Here is a 20,877-nt window from a genome sequence, read left to right as displayed (position 1 = left end):
TACCTCTCCTCTTCTATCCACAGCATCAAGACACTCTCTATCTCTCTCTCTCACTCTCTCTCTTCCAGAGCTCGTTATCCGTTGCTGTTTATAATACGGATTTACCCCGTATAACTCGACTCCCTTGTTCAATATTATTTGCCGCGATATTTGGCCGCACTTATCTTCTTCTTGGAGCTTTCGTTTCGTTAATGCTGTAACAATTTTTTTTTCCCTGGTTTTTCGTTGTAATATTGTTGTTTCAATATTTACGTTGAATAGCGTATTTTATACCGTTAAATATAGAAACGGCTTGTTTCTTCCTAGAAGAAAATTGGCTCGTTGGATTAATTGATTGATTAATTTTACCAAATTGAGTATAATTGATATGCGCGGTTACCTATTATAAAGAGATAATTGAAAAACAAATGAGAAATTTTATTGCCGGTCAATTACTCTCAGAAATTGAATCAGTCGGGATTGAAAACAATTTGAACGATCAATTTGTATCACTTTTGTTCGAAATACCAGTTCAATTAGTCGCTTGGAATGGCATACGCAAAATACATCGGATTCCCATGTTTGTATGGGTAACAGAATTTCGTAGTGAAAAAGGACAATCTTTGATTCAATCAAACCAAAACGTACATAAAAAAAGAAAAGAAGGAAAAAACGAAATCTGCCATTATAGCAAATATGATAGAACTGAGTAGCGATATACCGCAGAGAAATTGATATCAAATACAAAAAAAAAATAAATATCTGTGACAAATTATTGTAATAAAGTTTATCGAGCAAACATTATTTATTCTTAAAACACCGCGCATTACGATGGAATGAAAATAATGCACCTTCGGTATATTTTTCCACCTCGTTAAAATTTTCCTGACAACTATGTCTCCGGTGAAGCAAAAACTGTGACGGTGATTCTATGCATCGCTGTAACTTCCTTCCTCAAAAACACGCCATAACATTACTAAATTGGCTTATAGGTAAAAATGTTGTACACTAAGGCATAAAAGGTGGAATACCTTGTTCAATTAACGTGAAAAGTTCCGAGCCAAGGTGGGTGGGTAGAAAAGATAGCTCGATGGCTTCTCGATTTGTCTTGCTCGCGTTGTCCGAATAAATCTGCTAGCTAACAATCCATTACACATCCTCCATCCATCCGTCATTGCGCTCGATAATCTTCTGCACCAACGCCCTGGCAAAAAGCTGTAAACTCAATTTTTCCCATTAGCACCGCGGTGTTAAGGAGCAGAAAGGCTCGACGCGGTACATTAGCCTTAACAGCTATGAAATTAAATGAATATTAACAATTTTCTCCTCGTACCCCTTTACTCCCACCTCTTGTTCCTCTGTCCGTTCGTTTGACGCGAGGATGAAAACAACAACAACGACAACAACAACGACAACGACAACGACGACGCTGATTACTGTTGTACTAACGACAATACGCCCGATTCCATCCCGACAGTACGATTAATTGCTCATTCCATCCCAGCGCCGTTTTTGATAGAGGTTCTGAGCCACTTGTTTGACGTAATAGTTTGACGGACAATCACCGCGGAGCAATCGACTAAATCGACTGTCTAAACAAATGAAAGCTAATGGATCCTACAGCGGCCTCTTCGGACTCGGGCTCTTTCTTCGAGCTGTATATTTTTTCTCTCCCTCTATTTCCCACAAATCCCTCCATGCATCGACACGCGTAGCTTCTGCTTCCACGGTACGTACGAGATGCGCTTCTGTGTTAAAGTGTGCGTGAGGTTGGAGCCTCGCAGGAGATTCTATCGATCCGTGAATCTCGGGTGGATCGGCCTATACGGTAGCGCGACTAATGGTTTTTGACGTTCAAATTTCAGGGAAGGGAAGGAGGAGTGGAGCTCTTCTTCTTCTTCTTCCTCTTCTTCTTCTTCTTCTTAATCTTCTTCTCCTCCTCTCTATCTCTGTCCATCGCTCTATCGGTCCATCCGTCTCGATCTTTCTCCGCGCGTTCACGCGCCTTAGGCCGGGCCACCGCGGGCGTCTTATGGCGAGCTTTTAGCCTTGATATAATAATTGATATTATATTTAGACTCGGGCTGGCGGATCGAGCGGGACGCGTCGGGAACGAGGCTAATAGCTAATAGCTTGTGGATCTCAACAGGGCTTTGAGCGTGGCAACATTAATGGAATATTTTTCACCCACAATCAGATCAAATACTATAACGAGGGGGTATCGGGACCGCGCTCAACCCATCGTAGCTACCGGTGGTGACGGTGACGGTGGTGGTGGTGGTGGTGGCGGTGGTGGGTTGCTACCCATTCGTCGCGGTTGTACGCGCCTACCCCCCTCCTCCACCTCTTCCTCCTCTTCTTCCTCTTGCTTTTCCTCTTTCTCCACCTCCCTCATCCATACTCTCAAATGCTTTTAAAATAATGGCCATCAGCGGCGTTCCAGATACCTACGCTTACGTATGCGTTATATTTATTATTATACACTTTGTATGCTTGCGAGCGCCTGATACTTTCATCAAGAATCAAGTACTTTATATGCTCATTTGCGTCTCTGCCAATCGCAGAAAACCGAGCGATTAGAAAAGCTCGTGAAGAAAAAAAGATAACGAGGTGTTAGGTAGGTTCGAACGGAAACAAAGTATGGTACGTTTTTTGTACACGTAGGTATACGGAGAAAGAAGACAGAGGTGGAGAGAAAACGACAGCTCTAGAGAAGGAGACAAAAATATCTGACTAAATAACAAAAAGTCACTTAACCCGCGGCAATCTCTCTCCGATTGCCAATTAATTTGCGCCAAGTATAAACGGACCGGCTTTTGTGGTATTGAGGTATGTATAGCGGTGCGAGGAAGAGGGATTGACGGGATGAAGGTAGCGGCGGGAGCGAGAAGGAAGACCAGGAAGGAAAACGACACCGGCTCTTAAATCCTCAGACTCTTTCGGTCTAATCTTAAACCGATGTAGTCACTTAGCTCGGACACTCAACCTGATTGACAAATTCCCCTTAGCGGCAGCAGAAGAAGGAGCAACAGCGAAGTGCCGCGTACAAACGGATACCAATACAACACGTGTACCTTTCGCCTTGTGACACTCGTGGCACGCCATTGAAAATGCTCCAGAGATAATGTAGAATTTGGCTAACTGTTTGAAAAGTCCTTTCGTTACCACCCGCGCACCGATTGGCGTAAAGAGCTCCGGTTCTCCGATCCTCCGTGAATGTGAAACGCACACAACGAGGTGGCTGATATCGATGCACACAACGACTAGTCGAGGAGAATGAGACTTTTGTACGATGCAGCTTATACGTGAGGTACGGCGCGGGAGTTTACCGGCGTCCAACGGACCTCGATAAGCATTCAGATTAGCGTGACGCCTGAAATGTGTTTACGTTTAATTACGCTAAGAGTCTCCATTAGGCTGGCTGGACCGTTGCCAGGCTCGATTCGCCCGGCGAGGACTGAGGAGAGGAGATGAAAGGGTGAGAGAGAGAGAGCGGGGAACACTCGGTGGCGGCTTGTTTCACCGGCCCAGCCTCCTCCTCCTTCTCATCCTCCTCTTCCTCCTCTTCAGGCTGCATCGCGACGAGATGCAGGACCGTCGAACGATCCGGACGTTGGGCTTCACGCGTTTTACAGTGTGCGTAGTGCCTGTGCAACGCACACCGGATTGAAAGAGTGTGGAGCGCCATCACCCCTGTACCCCCCCCCCCCCCCCCCCACCACGCAAGCCACCCACTTAACACTTTTCCCGTATGTATACTCTCATGACTCGCGGCTCTTGCAACGATATCCCTTCTCGTAATTCACACCCCCTTCCAGTTCTCTCCGCAGTCCACGATCTCCGTCTTCATCTAGCTACGTTTGGATCGCATTTTTTGTGTGAATAATTTGGGCTGAGTTCTGTCATCAAGGAGCAAGTTTTGGCGGAACAAACTGACGCGACGGGATCGTCAAGTTAATCGCGTATTTTTTTATACGGTGAAACTGTTTGAGACGGTAGTGTAGAATTGTTACGGATTTGTGTTAACGAAGAATTAAGGAAATGTGAATCAAGAAAGTTGATGGGAAAAAAATAAAAACAAAAGCACGTAAATAATCGTGGTGCGGTGCATATCTACTGACTGGTGGGGTACACATTTCGACGGACTAAAACGAAGTTGGCAGAATTTAAAAGCGCTTTTAGCTTTTAGCTACGCCAAGAGAACGCTTTCACGGATTTCATTCGCTATATACGGAGACATCTCACCGGAGGGGTTGATCGGCGCTGAAGCTAACCTCGGCTGCTCTGCTGCGGGACGCGCGAATGTTAGAACGAGAGGTGACGAGGGGTGGGGAGGAAACAAGAGGAGAGAGGAGAGGAAAAGTGAACAGGCGGTCTTGGCAACACTGGTTATTAAGTAACGACGTCGGTGGATGAATATTTAAGACGATCAACAAGTTGGGTGGTTTTTTTTCTTGAACCTAGGTACCGCGCCACTCTTTCACGTCGTTCGTTAGCTAACTTCGCAGCCTCGACTCTGCAGTGGGCATAGATTTTTAATATATCTCCGGTGCAAAAATTAATTAGGTATGAACGAACGTATAGTACGACGTACCATAAAAGTTGTTTGTCTGGCTTTCCTTTTATATATAAAAAGCCTCAAGGGTTAAAAGTCGTGGTTAAGCTGCTGGATAGGTCGGGTAGGTTATATTTTTCGAATGGAAGAACATCTGGGGAGGAAGTTTAACTTTAGTGTTCTAGGCCGGACAACTAATCTCTTTAGGCTTGCCCTCGTCGCGATGTCATAAAAAATTGGCAGCCTGCCAGATTAGCCTGAGTGCCTGCTATCATTTGGAGGTTGGTAAATTTCGCAAGAATAATTCCATAACGTTATGAGAACCTGACGTAATGGGAAATATCGAAGAAAGCATCGGATGCAATGAAAAATTACGAATTTATTACATCAATTAGGTATTCAAGTATCATTCATCCTTTCACTTCATATAATAAACCCCTGCTACAAGATCATACTTTGAATCAAATTACGGAGGTTGATTCGCGTACTAAATAATCTTCCTCTACGTTAAACCGCGGATCGAATCTTCTGATTAAAAAAAAAAAACAATTAAAAGAAATTTCACCTTGATCAGAACTCGTTACACCTTTTGATAGTTTGAGGAATAAACTAATCAAAGAAGGAGTGCATCCTTGATACTTTATACGCACGCTACGCACGTGCTCGTCTATTTGTCGAATTGGTTCGTCGATATTCGCGAAGCAAACATACATGTACACAGTTTTTTCTCGGTGTGCAGCCTGTCGCAGGCTGCGGTGCCTCGGGCAAACAAGTTCTCCTCTACTCGTGGTTCCAGAGGCGAGCGAAAGATGGATAGAGAGGGAGCGAAGAAGGGAAGGAGTGAGGTTGAGAGTGAGGAGAGGTGGGGGTGGAGTGTATAAGCTTTTAGCAAAGTGGCTGATTTATCAATGTATTTATTCCGAGATATTGAATTGATTTCGTTAAGTAACGCTCCTTCTTCTTTCCCCCGTTACCAGCTTCAGGGTTGCCGCTGCCACCGTTACCGCTGCTGATGCTGGTGGTGATGCTGGTTGCTAGAATCAAAATTTACACATACGTGAACCTCTATTTACAGCCCTCTCAGCTTAATATATATAGCCCGGATTTAAGTGCTGTCCACCACTTGATGCTTTACTGGACGCAGAGAAGCGACGTTCCAAAGCTCGTCTAGCCGACGTTACGATTATTTTAACTTTTCGACTTTTCCATTATTTTATGCCAGACCGGGGGAACATTGCTGTGTTTTTTTTCTGCTCTTAATCGTTATACCTTCTTCTCTTCGTCACTTGGTATTATTGCAATTGTATTTAAACGAGTACATGTTCACAAATTGCATGATTTTTTTTATGCGCGTTGATTCACAGGTCAAAATTTGTCTCGATCATCGACACTTAAAATTTAAACGCAACATTTTTTTCGGACCTTGATTACCTTCAAAACCATTTCACAACATCGTGTTTTGCGTACATGTTCACCGAAGGCGCGCTGCCAGCACTGCCGCACCCGACACACACAGAAGCGGTGCAGATATATATCTATGCGCTAGCTATACCGTGCTTCAACTATCCCTTCATCTAAATGCACTCTAATGGACTGCATTAAACAGCGCGAGAGAGGGTGAACGGTAGACGGAGAAAGAGAGAGGGAAGGAAGGAGGGAGAAAAGTGATAGACTAGTGGAAATGTTTTGTCGGTCGTATAAAAGTAGACAACAAGTCAGTTATAAAACGGTTTACTGTCAAAAATATAATACAAGGAAAGAAAACTAAACGGCAAAATCGTATCAAGTATACCGTGTGCAGTAATCAAATGTCATGGCGAAAAGATACTCTCTGCGCTCTGCGTTTCGCTCCAACAACTGTTGCAAAGAAATTCTCCTTCACTGAGGTCTTAAGAGGGGATTTCCTTTTTATTTTTCGCTAAACTTGTCGCTATTCTTCAATTGTCTGGTAAATAAACTATACAACGAATCAATGCGAAATTTGGCATGTGGCTTTGTTTATCTCTTATCTATTCACAAGAAAATTAAATATAATTTTTTCTCAAAAATACGCCTCCCACCCTTCTTGACGCGCGATAATCTCCAGCTGACGCTGTGTACGATTCGAGTCTTCCCATTAATCTTGCACCAAAAACCCAAGAACATTTTACTTTACACACATGTAGTAGTTATCGTTTGACGAAGCAAAAAAGAAAAATTTTTAAAATATCAATTGATCCAAACAATAAATCGGTACTTTTGTTACGAAAAAAGAAAAAAAAAAAATTTCGAATTGTAGCTTTTTTTTTCAAAATGGAAAAAAGGAAATCCCCCCTTAAATTCAATCCGCGTTTCCGACTGTCATTTTTCGCTCGCGGTTTAAAGATTGCTAATTTACCAGAACCCGAGCGAGTCCAGACTACTCGGGGACACGTAACGTATGCCTACTGCTCGCTTTACATTTCGCAGCTAATATCCGATACGCTGGGAATAATACCGGAGTGAGTAGAACGAGGCTGCAGAATTAAGAACGCATTTGCCAGAGTGTGTTTCAATGTACGGTGTCCAGGGTCGGCTCGGCTCTCCGCGAGTTATAAATATAAATTTTTCGATTCGATGGGATATAGACGTCTACGCCAGTCCGGCACGCGGATATAACCCGCACCTTTACGACGACGAAGCCTCGAAATCTCCCTTGGCGAGGTGTTGCCCTTCGCACACCGAAGATTCGAATCAGGCATCTATCTATCAGCTCGTCGGTAGAACACGCAGCGCCGGAAAACGTGAAATCTCGAATCTACCGACCGGCAAGCTCGCGCCGCTTGTCCGTCCATTGATTTTATTGCCGCGGAGTAGAGTGTTTGGTTACTATGTTGTAACACGCGCGTTACATTAGTGCATTAGCGAAAGTGCATTAGTGTGAAGTGGTTTTTAATAGAATTAGTTCGCCCGGTCACTGTATAGACAGACGCGGTCTCCCCGGAGCTCGCATCGAGCTTTGCCGATGATGCCAAACCCTGCAGCAGGTCTGTGCAGCTTTCGAAAATCTGAAATCTGATTCGAACTTGACCCGGTGCACGGCGTCTCCCTTCCGAAAACTTGGCCCGTGCACAGAGGAAGAAAACGTAATGCGGTTCGGCTCGTGCGATTCGCCCCCGCGACCGAAATCTATTTTTAACAATGAAGTATACAGGTATATAGGTATGTATCGCATATTTACGTATCGCATTTTCACAAACTATAATAACTGAAATTTTCGGACAAGATCCACGCGATATGAGCTGGCAGCTGCTTTCCGCCAGACGACAGAAGCGCAAGCTTCTGCCAACTTTCAAAATAAAACAGATTATACACTCCAGGCAAAACAAGACTGATGCTTTTTTTCGATGAATTAACCCACACTGTTAAAAATGTTTGTTAGAAATTTACTAAAATTGTAATGGAAGTTTTATCCTCCTACGGTAGAGTAAATTTACTTTACTTTTTTCAAGTATTCTATGAAGACTAATTTTTTGAACTTACTGTAACATTGCCAAGTATTAGTGCCGTAATTTCAATGAATCTAGTTATGAGATAGTCGAAATCGCACAGTGAAATTAATAGAGAGGCATATTAATTCCTTTTGCTACAATAGATTTTTTATTTTTACAGACTGTAATCGAATTTTTTTGTACATTTATCAAGTGAATTCTGCAGAATGTTTAGTAAATTCCAAATACCGTATAACAAATGTATAGTAAATTTATAAATATAATACATTTACTACATACCTAATTTAGTAAATTCAAAACACGCTTTCGCCCTTCCCCAACCAAGTTGAGAAAAATCACACAATTTTATTGGGAATTCAATGAGAATGCTTAGTAGTTCACTTTAAAACACGAAATTTATAATTTAGCTACACTTTGGTGTATCAAAGGTGTGGTAAATTTACAAACTCGAGACTCGTACCTGTCTTCACCGGTTTATCAAAATTTTTTTTTTTTCACTCCATGTTTTGATTATCCCATCGAGTTTGCCGCGCAAGGATAGATACCTACATTTATTTTTAAGAAAACTACACGTTTTCGAATGCACGTTGAATGAAACACACGATTACGTTCAAGCACGTTTCAACATTTGTTTCGTAAAATAGGTGCTCTTCAACGAAACGATTTTTTTCGGAAAAATGTGCCTCACTCCCCGCGTAGATGGAAACTGGACGCTCTTTCGAGACGTCGACATCTCGACACAAGACACTCGTGACTGGGTGTAAAAGACCAGAAAGCAGCGAAACTGAAGATTGATCTTCTCCTGCGGGGCTTGCACGAGGAGTACACGTAACACGAGTTTGTCGGGTCGAGCTGACAAAGCGGTGAATTTAATCGCACTAAATTAATTCCATTTTCTCGTAGCATCGCGGATTCTCTATGTGTTTCGTACTTCATCAGGTCGGCCCAGAGGGGTGGGGGACAGGGATGCGCACCCACCCTTTTCATCTCTCCGCCTTAGAAATCCTCCCCTGCGGGAGTGTGCACGCGGCAGATACACGGACACGTTACCTTCGGGACGTGAACTTGCACACACGTACGTACAGAGACGCGGTGGAATCGGGCTCGCGCCTGTATGTGCTCTCTCGACGGAGCTAGCCTACAAGGAATTGTTAATTGCTCATGCAGCGGCAATTTGCATAAATCAATTTTATATCAGCATTGTGTGCCGGTGCCACTATCTATACCTATACGGGGGAGCTCGCGAGTAAGACGTGGAAATGCATAAGCGCTTTGCAAAACGGTGATTAAGCCGCGAGTTTATATACGTCAAATTCTCACGTGCATTTCGCTCTTATAAATGTATAATATATTATACGATCTGCATCGCACGGGTCGAAATTGCTTAGCTAATAAATATTTAGATTTACATCGAAGGAAGAGTGTATCGTAAAAACTGCGGTCATCCTTCGCCCAAAGGTCAAGATAAGCCGTTAAAAATCCCGCCTTGATCGTAAAAATGGTAAAAACTATCATATTTCTTGCAAGGCAAATCGTTAATCGAGGTTGTTCGGTTCTTGGATTTCGGTGTCAGAGCTTCGAATGGTTCGAATTTTCGAAAGCTTCCGAGGTGGATCGCGAGTGGTTGGACGAACCACTTTACTGCACCCTTTGCGCTTGAATTGGTCTTTCCCGCGTAATGATATCACCACCGTGAAGCACCTGGACGATGCGGTGCGTCACATTTTGGGGGTGAAACGAGGTCGAAAGGCCAGGTTTCCAACCCAGTGACACACCCTCCAGACCCGCGACGTTCCCACAACAAACCAATGCTATGGTAGCGGTACAGCTGTGGACGTGGAAACTTCAACAAAGCGATTGGATCGCTCCGCAAAATCGCGAGGAATGTAATCCGGAACCAATTACCGAAGTCTTATAAAACGCGAGCCGTTCACCGTTTCAAACCCTCGACCAGTGCCGTGCAGTATTTTTCGAATTGCCCAAAGGGAAGGCGAGCGATCGTCTCCCGATTCCCGATTTTTTAATCACGTCCCGCGCGTCGTCCCGTTTTCTACGTCGTGTGTCGGAGGCTTTAAACTCTGTCGGGTTTCGTTGATACGCTATGGTAGAATTCGAAGCGAAGCGACTGCCGCAACAGGAATGCGCTAATGAGATCATTTAGCGGCTCTTCGTCCTCGCGATTCTCTTCGGCCTGTGTAAGCTTGACCTTGGGCTTTGCTTGATTTACGCGGACCCTCGTTCTCGGGGCGAGAGTTAGGGCGCTGTCGGGACTCGCCATCATTTTCTTTTCTTTTGCTCTTTTCACGCCTCGTAATTGGACGATTTCTTAAAACGCTGGCGAAAAATTGGGTAGAAAATTGTTTTCAACGACGCTGGGTGAACCGGGAGTAAAACAGCCGATGATGATGATGTTAGGAGCTTATAGAACTCGGCGACACTCTCTCTCTCTCTCTCTCTCTCTCTCTCTCTCTCTCTCTCTCTCTCTCTCTCTCTCTCTCTCTCTCTCTCTCTCTCTCTCTCTCTCTCTCTCTCTCTCTCTCTCTCTCTCTCTCTCTATCTTTCTCCGCGCGTTATAAATATATAACAAACGGCCCGAGCTGGCACGGCAGTAATTCCGGCGCTAGATCTAACATTACATGCAGCAACCAACAGAGTCTGCCGAGGATGCTGCTGTTGGTATTGCTGCTGCTGCGTCGCTTTGCGAGGGGGCCGCCCGTGTGTATAATGGTGTATATTTAGTTTTTAGTAGGGCGAATATAAATTTTCTAGTCAGTTAATGTTCCCGTTAGCCGTCTCGGTCTAGGATCTGTTACCCGATGGCCACGTGTAGATGCGGGGGCGTTCAGGTGCTTATTTCGGAAAAAAACAACAAAATAACTGACGAGAAAAAAACAAAACAAAATAAGATGAAAGAAAAAAAAAAAAATAAATAAATAAAAAAATGAAACGATAATAAGACGAAACCGAAAGTTCGAAGCATACGAAGAAAAGCATAACTCCTGCTCAGGGCTGTTAAGCTATTTATAGAGTCGCTGGATAATCACTCGTTCTCAAATACATCTTGCTTAAAGTGTGAACTATTTCTTGGACAGGGGTTAGCCGCTTTTTTAACAGTAATGCGATGTACGTTTGACAGCGAGGCTTGCAATTTCAGGAACAAAGAAACGGGATAGCGATCTAGAATCGCCGGGGGAGGATTGGATGAAGAAAGTTTCTCCCGAAGACGGAAAGGAAGAAGAAGCGAGGAAAAAAAGAGAACAACGACGAGGAGTGACCCTCGAAAATCGAATCGAACCGATTAGTCGTTAAGAGGAATGATTTAGCTAACAACACGTCGTCATTTTTAGTATCCTCGGGTCGTTAGAGAGTTTAAAGCGTCAAATATCTCTCGTTCACCAAGGCTGAATGAAACCCTTGCAGCCTGCAGTATATACCTATATATAGTTATGTACCGCGCATACATGTATGAATATACACATATACGCTACGCACATACCTATATATCCTACGTTATACGCGCAAGAGGCATAAATTTCCCGCCAAATTTATAATGACAATGACCATAAAAATTGTCACACAATAAAATATATCTGTTGATTATTTATCGCCATCATGAATTCATTATACATGTATAGCAGCAAGCATCCTCGTGCACTCACATGAACGTATTGCGTCCTTAAGGTTCGTTTTCCTAAGGATGGCGTCGGCCAGGTCGCGCCTTACGAGAAGGTGGGAAATTACGGGTGAGGGCAAAGCTATCGGAACTTCGGCGCGTACGACGACGACTGCATCTATATTATACCTATGCATACACGCGAAAGAGAGAGGGACAAAGAGTGAGAGTGAGAGAAAAAGAGAGAAGCAGTGACTCGGGCCGTACAGGCGTGGAACTGCAGGAGGCGTCTCTCTCTCTCTCTCTCTCTCTCTCTCATATGCAACGCGTTCCAAACTTTACAGCCAATTATTTTATACACCGTTTTATTACACCTACGTCTTGCCGATCCAGAGTTCCCGCCCCTTTTCATTCATTCATGCTTCTCCCGCATTTTTTTCATGCGCGTTAATTTCCCTCCCGTACTCAAGGTACCTCATTCTCTCGTCGAAGCTCCATAATTATCGTCGCACACTGCCGCGCGTTTTGTAGTCAATTTTTGTTTTTTTTGCAACATACAATGCGCGACTCCGTCGAATAGACGAATCGGGGTTGTAAAAGAGGAATAAAGAGAAAGAGGGAAGGTGAAGAGACAGTGGGATGCCGATGCGGAGGATCCGCGCGGGAACTCTGGACGAGGCGAGATAGGGAATCCTTGTGTACAGCGATTTTACGAGGAGGTGAAATTTATTGCTGGAATTGCCCGGTGGAATATTAGAAGCTGTAAACAGACTGTATCACCCGATGCTTGAATCCTCAGCCCTACGTCTGCTCACTCCAACCCCTGTAGGTGGTGGTATGCATATAAGACGCATATTATACTCTACCTACCCCTGACGGAAATTGATTTTGCGAAAAGTGTCGTTGTACGCGTGTAACGTGAACAGTATATTAAACGCCTTTCTAACGCCGTGAAAAACGTGCGATTCTGCGTTGATTTGCAGGGCTTCGAATTAATTTAACGATTTTTCAACCCTTCGTTACACGGCGGCATAATGTTATATCTAGGTACGTAGGTATATATAAAAAGATGAAAAAGGGTGAAATTGAGAAAATGATTGGCCGCTAACGAAGTACGGTAATGAATGGTTTACGCGGGTAATTAGCGGGGAGTAAATATTTACTTCCACGAGATATCCGGCGAATTTTTTCCTTTACGACTTTGTGCTTCATCTTCTTCATCTTCCCTACGAGCTGGCAATTACTGCGGATCTTACTCGCTCGCGGATAGAGCGAGAGAGCGAAAGAGCGAGAGAGGAAGGGCAAGATAGAGGGTCAGAGAGAGAGAGAGAGAGAGAGAGAGAGAGAGAGAGAGAGAGAGAGAGAGAGAGAGACCGTCTCACCGCTGAGGAGATTGCATCGTGTATGCATAATAGCCGTGCCCCTCGCACACACACACCTGTCACAGGCACACCACACAGCTCTGCGGTATACACCTTATACACATCCACTTCTAACCGTGCAAAAACAAACACGAATGTATGCGCGCCGAACAATAATTACCAGCTCGTAGATATATTCTCTAGCCAGAGATTAATTCCACAAGTATCGATCACCCCCTGCACGGCCAAGGCTCTGTGTTACGGTTTAAACAAGATACTCCGACGTGGGGATGAATGGCCTTCCGGTTTGTTGATATGCAGGTGTATTGCAATCTGCTAGGGGCGGTAAACTCACCTTTTCAAATCTTATTGAAACGTTGGGGGAATCATTGATTCGGAACTACGATCGGCACTGTCACGCTACTCTTCCATCATGCAGCGTAACAGCGGCGATGGAGGGAAATGAAAATAGATTGAAAAAATAAATAATAAGAAACAAGAAACACAAAGAAAATCGAAAAGTTCGAAAGGGATATCTTTACCTCGGAATCAGACATCCTGCGTTAACCCCGTGTCCGTGTATTAGCTCATGGTTAAGCAGCGTATCTTGTGATTATACGTACGATGTTTTGGGTTCAGGGAACATTTTGATTAAATCAACAATTCCCTGCAGTCTGCAGCCGGTGGGCGTATAGATAGATGATACATTTCTAAACGTACAACTTCCTTTTGCTATTTATATTAAATTTATAATTACAGTTCTCGTTGTTTGTTCCTGCGGCGGTGCAGGTTTTAAGTATAATTTTGTTATTCAAGCGGTCACCTGAGCGTGACAAAACAATCAAGAAACAACGGGTCAGCTCTAGGTGTAACTGTACAACATACGCGGCAGGAAGAGGGATAGAGAGGCAGGGCAGGAGGGGGGCAGAGATGAGCGATGAAAAACAACAATTTGGTAGATAATTTAGGCGTTTTGAAAGTAGGTACGTAGGTGTTATCGGGTTCGCGGATCCGTGAAGAAGAGAGCGCGAATGTTGTTGCGGAGTGATGACGTCACGACAGGACACGTCGCTCACCGGCAAGAATGGCAGGAAGTCGTGAAATGAAATTAGTATATCTACCCGGCTCCATCCCTTCCCTTCCTTTTCCTTCCCCTTCCCCTTCCCCCTCTCTTCTCGTCCCTATTCTCATACACTCGCTGTTAATACAAAGCCCGGACTGCCGGGTGCCTTTCCACCCAGCTAGCTACCTAGGTACAATAATTAAACACGTGGATATTGTTACCTGCATATATGTATATGTATGTATATATATACACACCTGGGTAGATAGCATGAAATATGTGAGCTCGGTACGCGCACCTTCGTCGGACGATATAATTCTCCGATGTTTTTTCATAAATTGCGTCATTAAAATCTGATTGTCTCTGGTCCAACGGCGCGTGAACTTTTCAAAGTACTCATTTTGGGTTAGGAGCGATGCAAAGCTTTGTTGTTGGAGAATTCCTTTCCGGTGAAACAGTCGCTTCAAATGCTGTGAAGCTAGTTCGAATGTTTCTTCAAATACGGGGATACGTATAGATTCTCAACGTTGTTAGAAATATAAATTTGAACTTTTAAACCGACAGTTTCAAATCATGGATTATTGCTACTGACAATGAGACGTGTTTGCCTGCTGGAATTTGAGTTATTTATGCTGTGCATTACCTATTTCACGTCTCAATGGTCTATAAACGTACCTTTTACTTTTACAGCTATGATTGGCTACAAAGTCTGTTCTTCTAGTTTTGGAGGGAAATTCTTCTCACGATCAGCGATTTATCAAATTAACCTGATCTTCTATAATCTGCTGAATCACGGTTTTAAACAGTGGTAAAAACGAAACTTCGAAATCAAAGTACACCGTTTGAACGAATTAACTAAATATAATGTTCCAGCAGGGATTAGTGTTATTTGTTACATATTTGTTAGTAAATGTGATAGAAATTTTTGTAATTTTAACACTCAAATTGTCATATCAACATGTAATTCGTCGTTCATCATATTTCTTTTTCACTTGGTAATACATTAAAAAATGGTCAAATCAACCCCGAAAACTTTAATTGACCTGTTGGAATATCTTATTTTAACCGTGTATACTGATCGTTAATTTTTGTAAATCAACGGGCGTTTAAAATGACAAATTCTCATTTCAATTTATTGCTCGCGATCCTGAGAAAAATTTCCTAACTTACACGTTAAAGAAAAACCCTTGTACACAAATTTGATAGATACTTATGGACGATGTGCGGAGGTCAAAATTTTATTACGAAGTACATCTTATTGCACCTGACGGAAAGAAGAATGCAGTGATTCGGCATCGAATCGTTTCATTCACCGTGATTCCCAAAAATGGTGACGCGATCGGCGAATGGACGTCACCGAAAATAATCATTCCTATACACATTCACGGCTGCATACGTATACGTTGATTCTGTTTGGCCGTGGGCGTGCAAGTGTGGTTAGTTATGTCGATGCGGACGGTGTCTTGTCCGCCCCGTAATAACTGGACGCCATTATAAGAGATCCTGGGGGATACAAGAGTCGGAGGATGCAGAGTCGCATTTGTGTGTCATACCCTGTGCCTGCATAGCCGCATGGTGTTTGTGCGCTGGAGGGAGGTGGCGGCGTTCCCTCAATTCTTTCTTCTATCTTATATCTTCTCCTCTCTTTCTCATTTTCTACAACGTTATACCTACTAACGGTCGTTATCACCAGGATACGAATCGCGGTCTGACCGCCGCTGATATTTCTTTGCTTCGTCTTTATTTCCTCGCGCACGGCTTTGATTGATCGTAGCTTCGTATCTCCGTTCCGTTCGTAACTAACCTCTATATGTATACCCTCTCGAGATCGAGCTTCCTTCTTCACCAATTTCAAGTGAACCACGGCGAGTTTCATTTGACAAATGATACCCGAGGTATCGAAGACAAGGGGGAAAAAAAATGTTGCGATTATAAACCGCGATAATACATGTACCTACTCTGTGCAGTGCATTTCACTTCCGAAGATCGCAAGTGCAGGGGACCAATGGAAATATGTGAACACAGACGAGACATCGATCTCTTTCTTTCGTACAGGTCGTCCTTCGACACTATCGGGTTCATTAAATCCTGCTGGACGAGTTAAGCGAGCAATCGTCTGCACACGACTCGCAACTTCCTCGTTACCCGTTACGCACGTAATTATTAACCCCGTTTCAAACCTTTGACTTTGAAGACCTGCGTCGGGTATAAGAATGTCCCGATACTTACCGCGAGACGAGAAGAACAAGAGGTTTGAAGCTCATATCCGTATATACTTACGTAAATTTCTCTGCAGCACGGTGCAGGGTTTTGCCTTTGGTGTCGGTATCGCGCGCCAGCGAGGAAGCTGTGTGCGTTTTGCCGCGGTTTAATTATGTATTTATTTTTAGCCCTTTGTCAAGCCTACCTTCTCCTGGGTACTTTACCCGGAAAGGAGTTATGCCAATTCCTGGTACACAGCACAGCACAGCAAAGCACAGCGCGCTGCTGATGCCGGTGCCGCGAGCAAGACTGTTAATGAATTTTCACTCTAGTCACTTTATTTGCTCATTAGTATGTCGAAAAAATTTTCTATGGACAACGATCGCCGAGGCATTTCTTTTTCACTTCTTCTTTTTATCTCTCTTCGTCTCTCTTTTCACAATTTTTATCTCGCTCATCGTTGCGATGTATTATATACCCTCACGCATGTATCAAGGGCTGTGTTATTTCAATTACGCATCCATTAGTTAATTGTTAAAAGGTACCTTCAGCCGCAAGAATCGAGAGAGAGGGAGAGAGAGATGAATTCACTCTGCATAATTGTATAATTTTGAATTGGTAAATCCTTTCAATTCGTTGTTTTAAAAACTTATAGTTAATCTATTAATTAATTCGTTAATTACGATAATTATAGTGCGGCGCGCTTCAGTTTGTTGGACATCTGTCTGTCCCTGATATTACCGTCAAAGTTCATTAGTCGATTTAAAACCGTACCAAATGTCTTCCGAGTGTAGAGTGTAACGACGTGCGAGGATCAGGGATACCGTCCCTCGTCGTAGAGGGAAGATCGTTAGATGCCTAAACCAGGCCAGCTTTCGCCTATCGTCTGTCAAAAATGTGTTTTTAATGATTCCCGAGGGAGTGGCAAGATTGAGACGTTGAATATCCTTTATTTCTTCCAGATGGATACCGGCCAGGCTTTTTTCTAAATGTGAACGAGGACCGTTCGGTCTTACTTCCTGAACGTTAACGACGAGAAACGGCTTTGGTGAGTGAAATGATTCCTGTATTGTACGTAGGTACCTGTGATATACTCGTACGTGTAATATTGCAAAACGATCGAAATCGAAAACGACGAATACGAGGGAAAAGGAATTGCAATTTCGCGACAAGCTGAGAAACAACGACCAGAGGCATTATAATATCGAGTCCCAAACTATTCCGGGAACTCGTCACTTGATTAACTCCGGAGAGTTAATTAGTTTCTTCGAGCTCGTTGCGAGTCGACGACTCTCTCGTGTCAGACTTCTCGAGCTTTTACCTTCCGCTCCGGTTGGTTGCAGGTTGTTTGGCGATTAATTCGAAACCTCGGACGGACACTTAGATCGGTCGATATCATTCTCGTAATTGTCGATAACTTTCACACAGTACCAATTTGAATGAATTATACTCGTTAATCGAAGAAAACTCTCGTTTCTCCTCGGCTACTCTCCTCACTTATACGCTTATTGACTGCAGCTTATATTATTACGTATTATATATTATACCTACCGTTGCAATTAGAATAATTTACCAGCTCGAGTGAAAAATTTCACAATCCGTTGATTGGCTCGCAGCTATGAATCATAAGAATTGTGTCATTCATACTCATTCAAAAGGCTCTATAACTTTCTTATTTAATTAATCTCTCTTTTTTACATACACATAAACATATATATATAGACTCGATTTCTCTCGGCTCCTCCGATATATCAGTAAAATGCCCATGCACAATATATCCGCACACTGCAGCTGAAGTGCAGTTGAGCATCTCGGAAACATCCGTCAGCCGGAACAGGTGTGCTTTCGTAACTTTTGTTTCAATCACTTTTTTGCCTCGGTACCTTCATTTTTATTCCTCGATACAGGTATAGGGATTTTATTCGCGCCTCGGCAGCTGTCGACTCCCTTTTCTTTTTCACCTCTCCTCTCCTCTCCTTCTTCCCTCGTGGGCGAGTAATGATCCGGAGGTAATCGCATGTGATGAGATCTCCGAACGCGTTTACGCTAACGTGTTTACATATACCTTATTACGCGTGTAACGCCGAGCCGGACGACAGCAGCGGTTCGACCACAAACCAATCAAAAATCGTATCGGGGTAAAAGTTAAACGTCGAGCATCGGCCGTTGGCTCTCCGGAATTTAACCGCGTTGCAATATGTATGTGCGTAAATACTTGCACGAATCTTCTGCAGAGGTGTTGGTACGCGGACGAATTTCCTTCGCATGTATCAACGAACCGTGGAGAATCGCTGCCAGTATATTTACCTTGCGGTTTCAATTCGATCTTATTTAAATATAAATTACAGTACCGTGCAGACGAGCGAACTTCGACGTTTCTGCAGGTATTAGAGCAGCCCGCGTGTTGTGTGGGTACTTACTGTAGGAAACGAATCGCGGATTCGGATCTTCCTTGTCCTATTTTCTATGCAGCAGGACGGATGCACGATCTTTGGATCTTGTCTCTTGTTTCCGATGCCGCGTGAAAATGATTCTCCTCGTTGAATAAAAATTTCTCGGTTGGATCCGGGCGGCAATATTCCTGCGAATCGTACAGGAATGCAATATCTTACTCTTTGACGCATTTAAGGGGAACTGTGCTTTTACGTTAAAAAGTTTTAAAACTTTCTTTTTAGATATTTCGCGTTTTCGAAATTTTCAATTTCAATCAGCCACAAGTGTACGGAACGAATTGACGCAGATTTTACAAAGATTCAATAATATTCGCCAAGAATTTCTAGTGAAGATGCTTCAAGTTTTATACAAAAATTCAACACCAATTTTCGCCGTAGTATTATTTGTTTTTCATACGTGTCATAGTTCAGAAGGAAACCTTGTTCATCGCCGAGCGACAATATTTTTGAAAAGTTATTCTAATCCGTTAGTTCCCTCCATACGAGTGGCTGATTTAAATTTAAAATTTTGTAATAACGATATTTCTGTGTAAAAATTTACTCATCTTTTTATGTGTCAAAAAATTACACGTCATTTTCTCAAAGGATTTGAAATTTTTCTCCGTAGAAGCTTGCCTGATTTTATCCGAATCAAGCCTAACGTATTCCATGCAACAATTTCGGTATCCTGTTTCTTTGCAAATTAGATTCTTCGTCGATACAAAAAAAAAAAAAAAAAAAAATGGCCGTTTCTTACCGCGGATCAGTGCGAACAAGTGTGACAAATTTTACTCGAAGGCAATGGCGAACCGATATCCATACCAACTTTATTTTATACCTACCTGACGGTGAAATTTATCCGGGGGATAATTCCGGGAGATGTTGACCGCGCGGATCTTGCGTGGATTCGAGTCACTCGACGGTGTATAAGAGGAACGACAATGGGGGATAAAACGGTTTCTTAGTGCCAGAGGCTGACCCCGTCGCCGCGCCGCTTTCCGCCGCTGATCCCGCCTTCATAGTCGACAAAAAGTTAATTCATTTCGAAGGTTTTTACCTCGATGCGAGAATATTACACCGGGCTAGACAGTGGCTCTCACAATCAGACATACCGCCCGGGAGATCGCCGCGCAATTTGCTCTGTCTATGTGTGTGTACGTGTGTGCGGTTGAAACGAGAAAACGTTTCTATTTTCTTCTATGTTTTTCTTTTTTTTTTGGTACCTCTTTTACTTCTTCATTTTTCTCTCATTGTCACGAGAAGAGGAATTAATCGAAAACAAACTGTACGAATTAGCCAAGCTACAGTACCGCGTATTATACCCGGTCTTGTACATGTCTTTATTTGTCGAGAAAGTCACGTTTCAAGTTACATCTATCCCATCTACACGCTTTGTCACGAACAATTTCAACTCTCCAACGATCGCGGCTCGGAGTCGATTGAACAAAAAATCACATCGAACGAATGACTTCTCAATTTCAAACCCGGATGAAACAAAAACTTGATAGAAATAGTTGAAGAAAGACTTTTGATCAAAGACATTGATTGCGGATGGAATGATATATCCTTGCTTAACCTGCAAGCCGCGAGTCACATAGGTTATATTGTGTCGTTGTTCCGCCTTCTATTTCCTACTCTTTTATAAATACTTCAAATTTTGACTGCAGTCACGGCAAGTATTGTTTAATAATTTTGTTAAATTTGGTTCGTCACAATTGAGCTAATGGTCTCGATTTCTCACTTCATTCGCAACCGATATTCGACACTCGAGTATTTGCTCGAGTAAACAGCCTCTCTACCGGCGTTGGCAAGTCTACGAAACGTTGACAAAAGTTTCACAAAACTTGTGTTTAATTTTCGCTTCGCAAAGCCTTACAGGCGCAACGATCGCAGCGTTTAACAACCTTTCGGTTCGGCAACATCTATATACGAGTATGTGTGTACGCATATATATATATTTAGGTACGGGATGTTCACCAACTGCCTATACATATAGGTACGACGGGGCAGGGTGTTACAATAAATTTGAAGAATATTTTATTCAAGCGGTTTCGATCGCTAGTTTTCAATTTGCCGTCCCGTATATATTTCCGGGGGTTATAAGAGCTACCGGGGAAGCGAAACCAGCGAAATGGAGAGGAGGGGGAGAGGAGAGACTCGGCTGCTGGTCAGAAAGATGCAATTTATCAGGACGGTCCATCC

The 20,877-nt window shown here is 43.2% G+C and overlaps 1 protein-coding gene across 4 annotated transcripts in view; it reads left to right on the top strand.

Annotated features, from left to right (window-relative positions):
- The window catches only part of LOC124298375 (LIM/homeobox protein Lhx9-like), a 194,756-nt gene that overhangs the window by 62,481 nt on the left and 111,398 nt on the right, over positions 1-20,877 (top strand). For 3 of the 4 annotated variants that reach the window (XM_046750275.1, XM_046750274.1, XM_046750277.1), the window contains one exon: positions 17,206-17,291. The exons of the other annotated variant lie outside the window; for it this stretch is intronic. The gene's annotated coding sequence lies outside the window, so the exon portion shown is untranslated. The remainder of the gene's footprint in view (positions 1-17,205; positions 17,292-20,877) is intronic. 4 annotated transcript variants of the gene reach the window in all.

This window comes from Neodiprion virginianus, chromosome 2, assembly GCF_021901495.1.
Source record: "Neodiprion virginianus isolate iyNeoVirg1 chromosome 2, iyNeoVirg1.1, whole genome shotgun sequence".
NCBI lineage: Eukaryota > Metazoa > Arthropoda > Insecta > Hymenoptera > Diprionidae > Neodiprion > Neodiprion virginianus.
This window is presented reverse-complemented; position numbering and strand designations above follow the sequence as displayed.